The following is a 16,061-nucleotide window of genomic DNA, read 5'->3' on the forward strand; positions in this document are numbered from 1 at the left end:
ATATCTACTACTGTGGGCAAGAATCCCTTAGAAGAAATGAAATAGCCATCAGAGTCAACAAAAGAGTCCAAAGTGCAGTACTTGGAGGCAATCTCAAAAATGACAGAATGATCTCTGTTTGTTTCCAAGGCAAATCATTCCATATCACAGTAATCTCGGTCTATTTTCCGACCAGTACTGTTGAAGAAACTGAAGTTGAATGGTTCTATGAAGACCTACAAGGCCTTCTAGAACTAACACCCAAAAAAGATGTCCTTTTCATTATAGGGGATTGGAATGCAAAAGTAGGAAGCCAAGAAATACCTGGAGTAACAGGCATACTTGGCCTTGGAGTACAAATGCTTCATGCAGGTCAAAGGCTATCAGAGTTTTTCCAAGAGAACACATTGATCATAGCAAACAACTTCTTCCAACAACACAAGTAGACTCTACCCATGGACATCACCAGATGGTCAGTACTGAAATCAGATTGATTATATTCTTTGCAGCTAAAGATGTAGAAGCGCTATACAGCCAGCAAAAACAAGACTGGGAGCTGACTGTGGCTCAGATCATGACCACCTTATGTCAAATTCAGACTTAAATTGAAGAAAGTAGGGAAACCACTAGATCATTCAGGTATGACCTAAATCAAATCCCTTACAATTATACAGTGGAAGTGACAAATAGATTCAAGGGATTAGATCCGATAGACAGAGTGCCTGAAGAACTATGGACAGAGGTTTGTGATATTGTACAAGAGGCAGTTATCAAGGCCATCCACAAGAAAAAGAAATGCAAAAGGCAAAATGGTTGTCTGAGGAGGCCTTACGAATAGCTGAGAAAAGAAGAGAAGCTAAAGGCAAAGGAGAAAAGGAAAGATATACCCATTTGAATGCAGAGTCCAAAGAATAGCAAGCAGAGATAAAAAAGCCTTCCTCAGTGACCAATGCAAAGAAATAGAAGAAAACAATAGAATGGGAAAGACTAGAGATCTCTTCAAGAAAACTAGAGATACCAAGGGAACATTTCATGCAACGATGGGCACTATAAAGTACAGAAATGGTATGAACCTAACAGAAGCACATGCTATTAAGAGGAGGTGGCAAGACCACACAGAAGAACTATATACAAAAAGATCTTCATGAACAAGATAATCACGATGGTGTGATTACTCAACTAGAGCCAGATATCCTGGAATGAGATGTCAAGTGGACCTTAGGAAGCATCACTATGAACAAAGCTAGTGGAGGTGATAGTATTCCAGTTGAGCTATTTCAAATCCTAAAAGAGGGTACTGTGAAAATTCTGCTCTCAATATGCCAGCAAATTTGGAAAACTCAGCAGTGGCCACAGGACTGGAAAAGGTCAGTTTTCATTCCAATCCCAAAGAAAGGCAATGCCAAAGAATGTTCAAACTACCTCACATTTGCACTCATCTCACACACTAGCAAAGTAACGTTCAAAATTCAACAGTACATGAAATGTGAACTTCCAGATGTCCAATCTGGATTTAGAAAAGGCAGAGGAACCAGAGATCAAATTGCCAACATCCATTGGATCATCAAAAAAGCAAGAGACTTCCAGAAAAACACCTACCTCTGCTTTATTGACTATGCCAAAGTCTTTGACTGCGTGGCTCACAACAAACTGTGGAAAATTCTTTAAGAGATGGGAATACCAGACCACCTGACCTGCCTTTTGAGAAATCTATATGCAGGTCAAGAGGCAACAGTTAGAACTGGACATGGAACAACAGACTGGTTCCAAATTGGGAAAGGAGTACATCAAGGCTGTATTTAACTTATATGCAGAGTACATCATGTGAAATGCTGGGCTGGATGAAACACAAGGTGGAATAAGATTGCTGGGAGAAATATCAATAATCTCAGATATGCAGATGACACCACCTTAATGGCAGAAAGCAAAGAACTAAAGAGCTTCTTGATGAAAGTGAAAAAGGAGAGTGAAAAAGTTGGCTTAAAACTCAACATTCAGAAAACTAAGATCATGACATCCAGTCCCATCATTTGATGGCAAATAGATGGGGAAACAATGGAAACAGTGACAAACTTTATTTTTTGGGGCTCCAAAGTCACTGCAGATGGTGACCGCAATCATGAAATTAAAAGAAGTTTGCTCCTTGGAAGAAAAGCTATGACCAACCTAGATAGCATATTAGAAAGCAGAGACATTACTTTGCCAACAAAGGCCCATATAGTCAAAGCTATGGTTTTTCCAGTAGTCATGTATGGATGTGAGAGTTGGACTGTGAAGAAAGCTGAGTGATGGAGAATTGATGCTTTTGAACTGTGGTGTTGGAGAAGACTCTTGAGAGTCTCTTGGACTGCAAGGAGATCCAACCAGTCAATTGTAAAGGAAATATGTCCTGAAAATTCATTGGAAGGACTGATGATGTAGCTGAAACTCCAATACTTTGGCCACCTGATGTGAAGAACTGACTCACTGGAAAAGACCCTGATGCTGGGAAAGATTGAAGGCGGGAGGATAAGGGGACGACAGAGAATAGAATGATTGGATGGCATCACTGAATCACTGGACATTTGTTTGAATAAGCTCCAGGAGACTGTGATGGACAAGGAAGCCTGGCGTGCAGTGGTCCATGGGGTTGCAAAGAGTCGGAAATGACTGAGCAACTGCACTGAACTATGAACACGTTTATGGAATATGAGATTTAAACCTTAACAAGGACTCTTGAGTATAGGACAAGCTGGGTGACTCTAAGTCACCTTCTAAGGTGACTCTTGAAAGGTTGGAAAGAATCATGACTAATGCCAAGTTTCCCAGAAGATAACAGAGTAGGGAATAAAGAGGCTGAAGGAAATAGCCATGCTGAAACGAATATGTTATGTGAAACCAAAGACTCTCAGATGATGATGTGCCAAATAAGGGCTCAGAGTACATGTCGTTTCTCCAGATATTAGAAATGCACTGGTTAAAAGGATATCAGGATCATTAAGAAGGTCAGTGGCAGGTCTTTTCTGCTTACTCAGGCTGTTGGTAGGAGATGCAGTCACTGAGCCAGGTTCATTAATGTCATGTGGATAATGGAGCCCTTGAAGTAGTAGAAGCCAGGTGGTAGTACTTGACTACATAAAGCCAAAATGTCACAGTTTTCACAATGACCAGAAAAATCAGAGAGGCAGCCAAGAAAGCTTGATCTTCAGGAGTTTATTGAGATATTAATGGAGTTTGAGACCCCTACAGGCAAAATACACAGACAGCTATTTTGGCAGGCACTCAAGAGTATTGTGCAACCAAAAAAAGAAAGGGAGGAGGCAATCATGGAAGACATAGAAGCTGAGCACAGAAGTCCCAATAGAGTTATGGTACCTTGCTCAGTTCTTAGATCTAAACCAATTTTTATACAGAGAACCCATTGACTGAAAACGAAGCTAGGTCATGAGTAGGAGGGACCCTGAAACATGATATACTATATCATGCATATACTATAGTGATTTTTTCAGTTCTTCCTTATGACCATTTACTCAGATGACTGGATACTGGAGAAAAAGCAGTGCCCAGTTCCTTTGACCTAAAGGAAAGAGCTATAGTAGTAGGAAAAGCCAAGTAGAAACTTTGGAACCTGCCTTCCCTTAGCTGGCCAACATATGAAGTCAAACATAGTATAACATCCTTGTGGCAGAAGGGAGGGCAGTGCTGGTGGAAATTAGTGCCATTTTTAAAGACTTAACGGTCATACAGTGATGGTCCTTATAGTATCTCCATTTAATTTATAAGTCTGTTCCCAGCATAAACTGACTAGATTCGAAAGGATGACTGTAGCTACTGCAAGCTCAACCAAGTAATAGCCTAATAGCATCTTCTGTGCCAGACATGGTATACTTACTAGAATAGATGGATAAGGCCTTCAGTAAATAGTATGCAAACAACAATTTGGTAGATGTATTCTTTTCTATTCTGATCAGGAACAGTATGATCTGGCATAAAAAACAGACTCATAGAATAATGGAACAGAATAGACAGCATGGAAATAAACCTAAACATATATTGTCAACTAATTTTCAACAGGGCCACCAAGAACACACACTGTAAAAAGGATAATCTCCTCAGTAAATGGTATTGGGAAACTGGACAGCCACATGCAAAATAATGAAATTGGAACTATACCTTACACCATGTACAAAAGTCAACTCAAAATGTATTAAAGACTTAAGCATAAGCCCTAAAATCACTATCCTCCCAGAAGAAAAAACAAGTAAGCCAAACAATTAGCACCCACTTTTAAAAATGGGTAAATGACACAACTAGACATTTTTCTGAAGGAGGTGCACAAGTGATCAACAGATATACGAAAAAGGTGCCAGAAAACATACAAGAAAGTACAAATCAAAACTATAGTAAGATATCACCTCACACCTGTTAGGATGACTATTATTTAAAAATTAAAAAACAACAAATGTTGGTAAGGATGTGGACAAAAGGAAATCCTTTGTACAATGTTGATGGGGTTGTGAATTAGTTCAGCCATTATGGGAAACAGTACAGCAACTTCTCAAAAAATTAAAAATAGAACTACCATATGATTCAGCAGTCCCACTATTGGGTATATATTCAAAGAAAATGAAATCATTGTCTTGAAAAGGCATTTGTACTCTCGTGTTTGTTGCAACATTATTCACAGTAGAAAAGACATGGAACAACCTAATTGGCAATGGATGAATGGGTGTAGAAAATATGGATGTGTACTCACATGTAAATACAAACATACACAAACAGAGAGTTCGAGGTTGGTGGGGTGGGTATAGCCACCCATCTCCTTTCATGGCCTTGCAATAAACTTTTCTCTGCTCCAAACTGACATTTCATTTTGTTTAACTTCACAGTGCACCAGGCACAAGAACTTGGACTAACACAGAGAGAAACATTATTCAGCCATTAAAAAGAAGCGATCCTATCATTTATGGCAACATAGATGAACCTAGAGGACATTATGCTAAGTGTAATAAACCAGACACAGAAATAAAAACATTGCATGATCTTGCTTACATGTGAAATGTGAAAAAAAATAATTGAGCTCTCAAAAGAGAGTTGATTGGTGGTTATCAGGAGGGAGGATGGGGGAAATGGAGAGGTGTTGCTCAAGGGTATGAACTTTCAGTTATAAAATGAATAAGTCCTGAAATTCTAATGTGGCATGGTTACTGTCATTAAAGTAAGGAAAACTTGAAATTTGTTTTTCAAAGATTCTTTCAAAGAAAGAGTTTGATGGTTGTTATTTTTGTAACAGTATCACATTGTTTCAATTATTATAGCTTTATTTTTTCAATGTATGTAATTGAATATTCATTCTATATCATATCTAAGAATATCTATCTATGATTTTAAAAACATCTTTTTCATTTGTAATTTCTCTCTTGTGTATTTGTCTTGCTTAATAGTAAGAAACCTGAGAAGTTAAATTATCTGCATGATTGCCTAAAGCAGGGCTTTTGACCTAGGACACATAGAAAACTTTTTGACCTAGGACACATAGAAAACAATTGCATTTGCACAACCACCTGGAGTAAGCAAAAAAGGCATCTCAAATTCAGACTCATCTGGAGGATATGGGCTCTCAAAGAGAGGAATGCAAAGGGATAAAGCAGATGGGTTTCAATTTAACATAGGAAGGTGAGGGAGGGTAGGCTTCATTGAGAAGGTGTCATTTAAGCAAATTCATCAAGAATATTAAGAAGTAGTCATACAGGTATCTGGTGGAAGACTGTTCTAGTATGAGGAAACAGCAGAGACAAAGGCCACAAGGCTAGGGTAGCACATTTGGCCTTGAGAAATAGCAAGAATTCCTTTGAGGAAGGAAGAGAGTAAAGGGAGATGCTGTGGGTTTGTTTAAAGAGGTAACTGTGGCATGTTAGATAGGACCTTAAGGCTCAAAGAAAGGACTTGACTTTTTATTCAGAGACAAATGGGGAGCCACTACAGGCATTTAGCAGAAAAGTGGCTTAATCTGAATAGACTGTAGGGTGACTAGGGTCAAAACAGGGAGACTTGAAAAGAGGCTATAGCCATAATCCCATTAAGAGGTGATGGTGATGTAGACCAGGTAAGAGCAATGGAAGTGGTAACAAATGATTGAATTCTGGATCTTATGAATGTTGACTTGGGTCAGTCGCTTAGCATCTCTGAACATTAGTCATAAATCAGTAACATGAGGATAAATAGTGTTGGAGTCCTTTAATGGACCGGGACCTGGCAGTCGGGAGTTAACGATAAGAAAGTGAAAGAGAGAGCCGGAGGGAGAGAGAGAAAGAAATAAATAAAGACACGGGGACCCAAGCTCTGATGGAGCAAAGGTGCTTTAATGATTTTTCTGTATGTATATATAGGCTGCAGTACAAGAAATTTCTTTTGACAATGATAAAGATCAGAAAACCAAATGTACAGTAACTGTAACCAAGGGAACAAGAGATAATAATGGTCACAAGGTCAGGAAACAATCCATATCTCAAGAAAAAGGGGGAAAAGAATAAGCAGTCTTGTTGTAAAGAGAATGTTTACTAAAGGAGACCCAAGCCTGTCTCACACAATGACCTCAGTCCTGAGAGCTGCGTGCAGTTCTACTCGCCTCTGGCAGAGGCTGATAAGGAACAGAGGATTTATGAGAAATAGCACATAGGAATCCTCCCGTTAAACATTCCCTGACAATTCCCCCTTATTTATTTATAATATTTGTAAAAAGAGTTCTGATCATTAGAACTCTTTATCATTAGAACATTGTTTAGTTTTAATAACCTTGGCATGAAGGCAATGGTAGATGACAAATATAATTGTTAAGACGATCACTAAAATTACAGTTCCAGACCTGATGCTGTGAGTAATGATTTGAAACCATCCATGTGGGTGTAGCCAAGATAATTGATGAGCTAGTTGTTCAGCTAAAGTTTCCAAATTAGTGGAAGAGGGCAGATTATTAGAAAAGGTTTCAAATATTTCTTTTTATAGTAATTGTACATTCAGAGAGACATTATCATGTATGTTTTGTAAATGAAATTTGATTTGTTCCTAGTTGTAGGCATTATTATTGAAATGAACAGAAGTAACACAAAATTGAGTAGAATTCCAATCACATTTTAACATAACCTGTTTTTGTACATCTGTTAATTGATCTCTAACCCATTGATGGCTGTTTTTAGTTCCTGTATTTCCTCTTGAATATCCTCATCTATCTGAGCCTGAATGGCTCACGTAGTATGGGCATCTTTAGTCCAATTTTGAATAAAATTATGTGTTTGAATTGAGGTTTGTAAAGCAACACCAGTGACAGCCTCAGTGGTGCAAATAGCTATTAATCTCAAAATGCCAAAAATGAGCCATCCAATGAATCATTTAGATTGCTGGAGCAATTTACTAACTGGGAAGCAAGTCCAGACATGGGGCCTTCTTTCTAGGGCTGCTGGAGATTTATTGGTAACCACAGATTATGTTGAGATCGAAGAATCAAAAGGGAGTCATTTCTCAAGGAAATAGAGGAGTTAAGACAAGTATATAATTTACAATTTATGCAAGTTACAGAACATAAAGTCTTATTGAATTGTAAATTTCCTATAGTTACAACAAAAGGAAGTGGAACATAGGCTTGTATAAAATATGATTGATTATAGCGAAAGAAATAATTGCTATGGCTATGATTGGTCCCTGTGAAATGTCCAGTCCAAGTCCCAAGTTCCTCGGTGCTTGCAGCAAGTTTCCAGATGTCCCATTGTTTAAGCCCAATCTGTTTATCAAGGACAATTCGAGGACAAGGGGCGGCCATTCCACCGCCAAGTCAGCCAAGAAGTCCTCTGTCATGTTAATGTTCCATTGTAGTATTAGTAACCTTCTATGTTATTTGAGTAACATAATCATACACAGTGTTCTTAATATCATTTGAACAGTTAGATAACCATATACCATGAGGTCCCCAATCGACAATTGTATGATTAGCCATAAACATTAATTTTCCTGATTTGGCCTGACAACATGAACAGGAATATATTTAAAGTTCTTATTAGTAAACCCTTTGCATAGTGTTGATGATTTAAGACATGTCTTAATTAGATTAGCAAACAATTATATTTAAATTATATATCTTTTATTTATTTTTTTTTATTTTATTTTTTTTTTTAGTTCCACCAATTCGTTTATGGCTGGAGTCCTAGATAGAGTGGGCTGTGTATCCCAAGGACATGATAAGAGTTAACTTTAGGTTTTTTCTTAGGCCTGTTTTTATTTCCCAGGCAGAATTGGAGCTCCAAAAAAGTATTTAAACAAGTTAACCTTTTCCTAACTGCATGTGTAGGAAGAATCGGTTTTGCAATTTCAAAAAAGATTTTACTTTAATCACTTTTCTCTGAAGTCTAAAGAATATCATGGCCATTCAGTGTCAAAAATATCATTTCTCCTTTTTGTAGTTACAGTATATTATTAATGATATATGCATGAGGGAATTGCTGTCACATTGGATGTAAAGTCTTGGCTACAAAATTTTGACAAATAGTAGGACTGTTAAGCATACCTTGAGGTAACAGTTTATTGAAATCTTTTATGAGGCCTGATATGATTAGCATAAGGGAGAGAGAAAGTGAATCTCTCCCAATCTAAATGGTGTAAAGGTATATTAAAAAAAAAATCTTGTAAATCAGTAATAATAACATGCCAATTTTGAGGAATAGTAGTAAGTGATGGGATCCCTGGTTGTAATGTATCCATAGGTTTCATAAATGCATTAACTCTTCTAAGGTCTGTTAAGAGATGCCATTTATTAGATTTCTTTTATAAGAAAAATAGGAGAGTTCTAAACTGTGAACTTCCTGATGTTCAAGCTGGTTTTAGATAAGGCAGAGGAACAAGAGATCAAATTGCAAAAATCCGCTGGATCATGGAAAAAGGAAGAGAGTTCCAGAAAAAACATCTATTTCTGCTTTATTGACTATGACAAAGCCTTTGACTGTGTGACTGTGTGGATCACAATAAACTGTGGGAAATTCTGAAAGAGATGGGAATACCAGACCACCTGACCTGCCTCTTGAGAAACCTGTATGCAGGTCAGGAAGCAACAGTTAGAACTGGACATGGAACAACAGACTGGTTCCAAATAGGAAAAGGAGTACGTCAAGGCTGTATATTGTCACCCTGCTTATTTAACTTCTATGCAGAGTACATCATGAGAAACTCTGGACTGGAAGAAACACAAGCTGGAATCAAGATTGCCAGGAGAAATATCAATAACCTCAGATATGCAGATGACACCACCCTTATGGCAGAAAGTGAAGAGGAAGTAAAAAGCCTCTTGATGAAAGTGAAAGAGGAGAGTGAAAAAGTTGGCTTAAAGCTCAACATTCAGAAAATGAAGATCATGGCATCCAGTCCCATCACTTCATGGGAAATAGATGGGGAAACAGTGGAAACAGTGTCAGACTTTATTTTGGGGGGCTCCAAAATCACTGCAGATGGTGACTGCAGCCATGAAATTAAAAGACACTTACTCCTTGGAAGGAAAATTATGTCCAACCTAGATAGCATATTGAAAAGCAGAGACATTACTTTGCCAACAAAGGTTCGTCTAGTCAAGGCTATGGTTTTTCCTGTGGTCATGTATGGATGTGAGAGTTGGACTGTGAAGAAGGCTGAGTGCCGAAGAATTGATGCTTTTGAACTGTAGTGTTGGAGAAGACTCTTGAGAGTCCCTTGGACTGCAAGGAGATCCAACCAGTCCATTCTGAAGGAGATCAGCCCTGGGATTTCTTTGGAAGGAATGATGCTGAAGCTGAAACTCCAGTCCTTTGGCCACCTCATGCGAAGAGTTGACTCATTGGAAAAGACTCTGATGCTGGGAGGGATTGGGGGCAGGAGGAGAGGGAGACGACAGAGGATGAGATGGCTGGATGGCATCACTGACTCTATGGATATGAGTCTGGGTGAACTCTGGAAGTTGGTGATGGATAGGGAGGCCTGGCGTGCTGCGATTCATGGGATCGCAAAGAGTTGGACACGACTGAGCAACTGAACTGAACTGAACTGAAGGAGAGTAAGATTCCTTAGTATGTTTTAGTTCTAATTGTGTGTCTATAAGTTCTTTAGTAGCTTGTAATTTATCTTTCGTAAGGGGCCATTGCTCTGTCCAAATAGGCTTGTCATTCTTCTAAGTTATTTTAATAATTTCTTTGTTTGTTAAATGAACAGTGGCCCCTAGGGAAAAAGTGGAATGTATATCTGAGTTTGTCATTGCATAAGTAAGTCTCTTTCTATTAAATTAAGGGATGCATTTATCGTATAAGGTCTTAATGTTGCAGGCTGGCCTTTTGGTCCTTCATATGGGTAGATTTGAACATTTTGATAAATTTCTTTTACTTTGCTTTGAGAAATTCCTGCAATTTGTTAAGAGACCTTTTGTATAGGCCAGGATTTAGGCCATAAGTGTTTGGAAATAATAGTAATATTAGATCCAGTGCCAAGGAGACCAGAAAATCTTTTACCATTAATTTTGATATTTATATTTGGTTGGGCATATTTAGATACCAATGATGTCCATAAAGATTGTTTTTGATTTGTACTGCTGAACCCATTTGTCTGTACATTATTAGAGGAGTTAATAGAAATGTAAGGCAAAAGAAGTAATTGAGCAATTTTGTCCCCCTTTTTGAATTGCTATAGAATCTGAGATGACATCATAATTTGAATCTCTCCTTTATAATTTAAATCAATTATTCCAGGGTGAACAGTAATTCCTTTAGAAACCAAATTAGATTGGTCAAATAAAAGACTGAAGGTTTGTGGGGGCAGGGGTCCAAAAAGTCTGGTAGGTACTCTAGAAGGGACTGCTTGAGGGCTAAGGAAAAAATCACTTAGGGCTGGTATATTGATGGCAGCATTGCCGGGTGTTGAGGGTTTGAGGGAAAAGATAGAATTTGCCCCTGGTTTTTGTTGTAGGGGACCTGGAGGGTCCCCTGTTTGGAGTTTCTTGGAATAGGTTTTCCTTCAATATCAAATTTAGATTTAAAGTCTTTGGCCTAATACATTCTTCTATGGCAGCAAGGGCAAATTCTTGGAGATTTTTTATTAGCTTTCTTAAGGTAGTCCCTTTTTAAATGGTTTTTATCTCTATAGGCTTCAGCAATACATGAACCGTGAACTTCCAGATGTTTAAGCTGGTTTTAGATAAGGCAGAGGAACCAGAGATCAAATTGCCAACATCTGCTGGATCATGGAAAAAGGAAGAGAGTTCCAGAAAAACATCTATTTCTGCTTTATTGATTATGCCAAACCTTTGACTGTGTGGATCACAATAAACTGTGGAAAATTCTGAAAGAGATGGGAATACCAGACCACCTGACCTGCCTCTTGAGAAACCTGTATTCAGGTCAGGAAGCAACAGTTAGAACTGGACATGGAACAACAGACTGGTTCCAAATAGGAAAAGGAGTACGTCAAGGCTGTATATTGTCACCCTGCTTATTTAACTTCTATGCAGAGTACATCATGAGAAACGCTGGACTGGAAGAAACACAAGCTGGAGTCAAGATTGCCGGGAGAAATATCAATAACCTCAGATATGCAGATGACACCACCCTTATGGCAGAAAGTGAAGAGGAACTAAAAAGCCTCTTGATGAAGGTGAAAGAGGAGAGTGAAAAAGTTGGCTTAAAACTCAACATTCAGAAAATGAAGATCATGGCATCTGGTCCCATCACTTCATGGGAAATAGATGGGGAAACAGTGGAAACAATGTCAGACTTTATTTTGGGGGGCTCCAAAATCACTGCAGATGGTGACTGCAGCCATGAAATTAAAAGGTGCTTACTCCTTGGAATAAAAGTTATGTCCAACCTAGATAGCATATTGAAAAGCAGAGACCTTATTTTGCCAACAAAAGTCCATCTAGTCAAGACTATGGTTTTTCCTGTGGTCATGTATGGATGTGAGAGTTGGACTGTGAAGAAAGCTGAATGCTGAAGAATTGATGCTTTTGAACTATGGTCTTGGAGAAGACTCTTGAGAGTCCCTTGGGCTGCAAGGAGGTCCAACCAGTCCATCCTAAAGGAGACCAGTCCTGGGTGTTCATTGGAAGGACTGATGCTAAAGCTGAAACTCCAATACTTTGGCTACCTCATGTGAAGAGTTGACTCATCGGAAAAGACCCTGATGCTGAAAGGGATTGGGGGCAGGAGGAGAAGGGGATGACAGAGGATGAGATGGCTGGATGGCAACACTGACTCAATGGACATGAGTTTGAGTGAACTCCGGGAGTTGGTGATGGACAGGGAGGCCTGGCATGCAGCAATTCATGGGGTCACAAAGAGTTGGACACGTCTGAGCGACTGAACTGAACTGAACTCTTTCTTCTCCTTCTGAAATACCTATTATGCGTAGATTGGCAAACTTTATATTATTCCATTGGTCTTGTGTATTGCTTTTATTTTTTTTTAATTTGACTTTCTATCTGCTGTTCCTAACAGCATCATCTTTTAGGATTTGAAATAGCTCATCTGGAATGCCATCACTTCCACTAGCTTTGTTCATAGTAATGCTTCCTAAGGCCCTCTTGACTTCACACTTCAGGATTTCTGGCTCTAGGTGAGTGATCACACCATCTGGTTATCCAGGTCATTAAGAGCTTTTTTGTACAGTTCTTCTGTGTATTTTGCCACTTCTTAATATGTTCTGCTTCTTTTAGGTCCATAAAATTTCTGTTCTTTATTGTGCCTGTTGTTATTCCATTGAAAAGGGGGCATGCACACACCCACAAAGTCCACAGCTGCTAAGGCTGGACCCATCCTAGCCACAGAAGCCCCAAGGTACCACTTCAGAGCTCATAGAGGCAGAGCTAACAAAGAGGCTGCTACGGCAGGCCCTACCCCTCCCTTTGCACATTGCTTAACAATGATACTTTGTTTCAAAGGCAGGCCTGAGCTTATTTTGTGTATACCTCCTCCTCCCTCATTTTTGGCCCATACTACACCCACTTCTGGCTGTCTTCCAGCCACCAATCTCAATCATCTCCCTGAGTCTATCTTCTGAAACTGCCAATTCAGCATCCTGCCCACATACATACTAGCAGGCACACATCTTGGGCTGGGGATTGCAGTAAGGTAGCACGGATTCTCTGTGCCAGTCTCTCTCTGTACTGCCTGCTGACAGCTGGCTGTTGCACTCTCTTCTGAGCCTCTGAAGCTCCCTTTCTGTTCTGGCTGATCTTCCCACTGGTGAAAGGTCTTCCCAGAGTGTGGGAATCTTTCCTGTTTCACAGCTCCCTTCCCAGGGTGCAGGTCCGGTCCTAATTCCCTTCTTTTTTTCTTTCACCCTACCATTACATGAAGATCTTTCTTGCACTTCTGGGCGTCTGGTATCTTTTGCCAGCATTCAGTAAGATATTCTGTGGAAATTTTTCCACATGTAGATGAATTTTTGAAATATTTGTGGGGGGAGGTGAGTTCCACATCCTTCTATTACATCTTGATTCTTCCTTGTTTCTTTTTTGTTATGTTCATTCGTTTGTTTTATTTCTTAGATTCCACATGTAAGTGATATCAAACAGTGTTTGTCTTTTTCTCTCTTATTTCACTTAGCATAATATCCTCCAAGTCCACTCCACTCATGTTGTTGCAAACGGAAAAATGTCATTCTTTTTTCTGGGTAAGTAATATTCTGTTGTGTGTGTGTATACTGCATCTTTACCCATTCTTCCATCGATGGAAGTTTAGGTTGCTTCCATATCTTGGCAATTGTAGATAATGTGCTATGAACATTGGGGTGCATGTATCTTTTCAGATTAATGTTTTCTTTCTTTTTTTTTTTTTTTTGTATATATACCCAGGAATACAATTGCTGGCTCATGTGGTAGTTCTATTTTTAGCTTTTTGAGAAACCTCTATAGCATTTTTCACAGTGGTTGCAATAATTTATGTTTCCACCAACAATATATGAGGATTCCCTTTTCTTCACATTCTCACCAACATTTATTACTTGTGTTCTTTTTTGATGATAATCATTCTGACAGGTGTGATGTGATTATCTCTTTGTAGTTTTAATTTGCATTCCTCTGATGATTAATAGTGGTTAGCATCTTTTCACTTGCCTGTTGACCATCTATATGTCTTCTTTGGAAAAATGTCTATTTAGGTCTTCTGCCCATTTTAAAAATCAGATTGTTTGTTTTTTGGTTTTGATATTGAGTTGTATGAGCTGTTTATATATTTTGTATTTAACCTTTATTGGTCATCTCACTTGTGTATATTTTCTTCCATTCTGTAGATTGTCTTTTTATTTTGTCAGTGGTTTCCTTTGCTCTACAAAAACTTTTAAACTTAATTAGGTCCCATGTGTTATTTTTGCTTTTATGTCCTTTGCTTTACTAGACAGATCCAAAAGAGTATTGCTACAATTTATGTTATACAGTATTCTGCCTATGTTTTTCTTCTAGGAATTTTGTGATTTCTAGTTTTACGCATCTTTTTGTTACACTGGCCCCTTTGGCTGGCCTCAAAAACGTTCTGTTAATGATGGTCAGGTTATATCCAATGAGTCATGTCTAGTATCTTGGCTTCCCTCCACTCCCTCCTCCCTAAGTCTGGTTTTGGGATACTGGACCCCTGCTTGAGAGTGAAAGTGAAGTCGCTCAGTCATGTCCGACTCTTTGCTACCCCATGGACTGTAGCCTATCAGGCTTCTCCATCCATGGGATTTTCCAGGCAAGAGTGCAGGAGTGGATTGCCATTTCCTTCTCCAGGGGATCTTCCCAACCAAGGAATCGAACCTGGGTCTCCCGCATTGCATGCAGGCAGACGCTTTACCATCTGAGCCACCTTAGTACAATTTTCTAGTCAAAAAATCCAAAGTGATTTGGCCAGTGTTATTCTGAAAGAGATGAGAATACCAGACCACCTGACCTGCCTCTTGAGAAATTTGTATGCAGGTCAGGAAGCAACAGTTAGAACTGGACATGAAACAATAGACTGGTTCCAAATAGAAAAAGGAGTACGTCAAGGCTGTATATTGTCACCCTGCTTATTTAACTTCTATGCAGAGTACATCATGAGAAACGCTGGGCTGGAAGAAGCACAAGCTGGAATCAAGATTGCTGGGAGAAATATCAATAACCTCAGATATGCAGATGACACCATCCTTATGGCAGAAAGTGAAGAGGAACTACAAAGCCTCTTGATGAAGGTGAAAGAGAAGTGTGAAAAAGTTGGCTTAAAGCTCAACATTCAGAAAATGAAGATCATGGCATCTGGTCCCATCACTTCATGGGAAATAGATGGGGAAATAGTGGAAACAGTGTCAGACTTTATTTTCTTGGGCTCCAAAATCACTGCAGATGGTGACTGCAGCCAGGAAATTAAAAGACGCTTACTCCTTGGAAGGAAAGTTATGACCAACCTAGGTAGCATATTCAAAAGCAGAGACATTACTTTGCCAACAAAGGTTTGTCTAGTCAAGGCTGTGGTTTTTCCTGTGGTCATGTATGGATGTGAGAGTTGGACTGTGAAGAAGGCTGAGTGCCGAAGAATTGATGCTTTTGAACTGTGGTGTTGGAGAAGACTCTTGAGAGTCCCTTGGACTGCAAGGAGATCCAACCAGTCCATTCTGAGAGATCAGCCCTGGGATTTCTTTGGAAGGAATGATGCTAAAGCTGAAACTCCAGTACTTTGGCCACCTCATGCGAAGAGTTGACTCATTGGAAAAGACTCTGCTGCTGGGAGGGATTGGGGTCAGGAGGAGAAGGGGACGACAGAGGATGAGATAGCTGGATGGCATCACTGACCTGATGGATGTGAGTCTGAGTGAACTCCGGGAGTTGGTGATGGACAGGGAGGCCTGGCATGCTGCGATTCATGGGGTTGCAAAGAGTCGGACATGACTGAGTGACTGAACTGAACTGATAGGTTAGGAAATGGTGAAAGGGTCAGGACTGAGTGGTTGATTCTAAGAGGATAACCAGGGTCCCCTGTACCCTTAACACAAGGATTCTATGTAGCTAACCTACATAAAATAGCAGTAACATTTTTCTGTAAATCTAAAACTTTTAAAAATAAAGTTAAAAAAAAAACCAGCAGCAACAA

This window comes from Bubalus bubalis, chromosome 3 (genome assembly GCF_019923935.1).
Source record: "Bubalus bubalis isolate 160015118507 breed Murrah chromosome 3, NDDB_SH_1, whole genome shotgun sequence".
Lineage (NCBI taxonomy): Eukaryota > Metazoa > Chordata > Mammalia > Artiodactyla > Bovidae > Bubalus > Bubalus bubalis.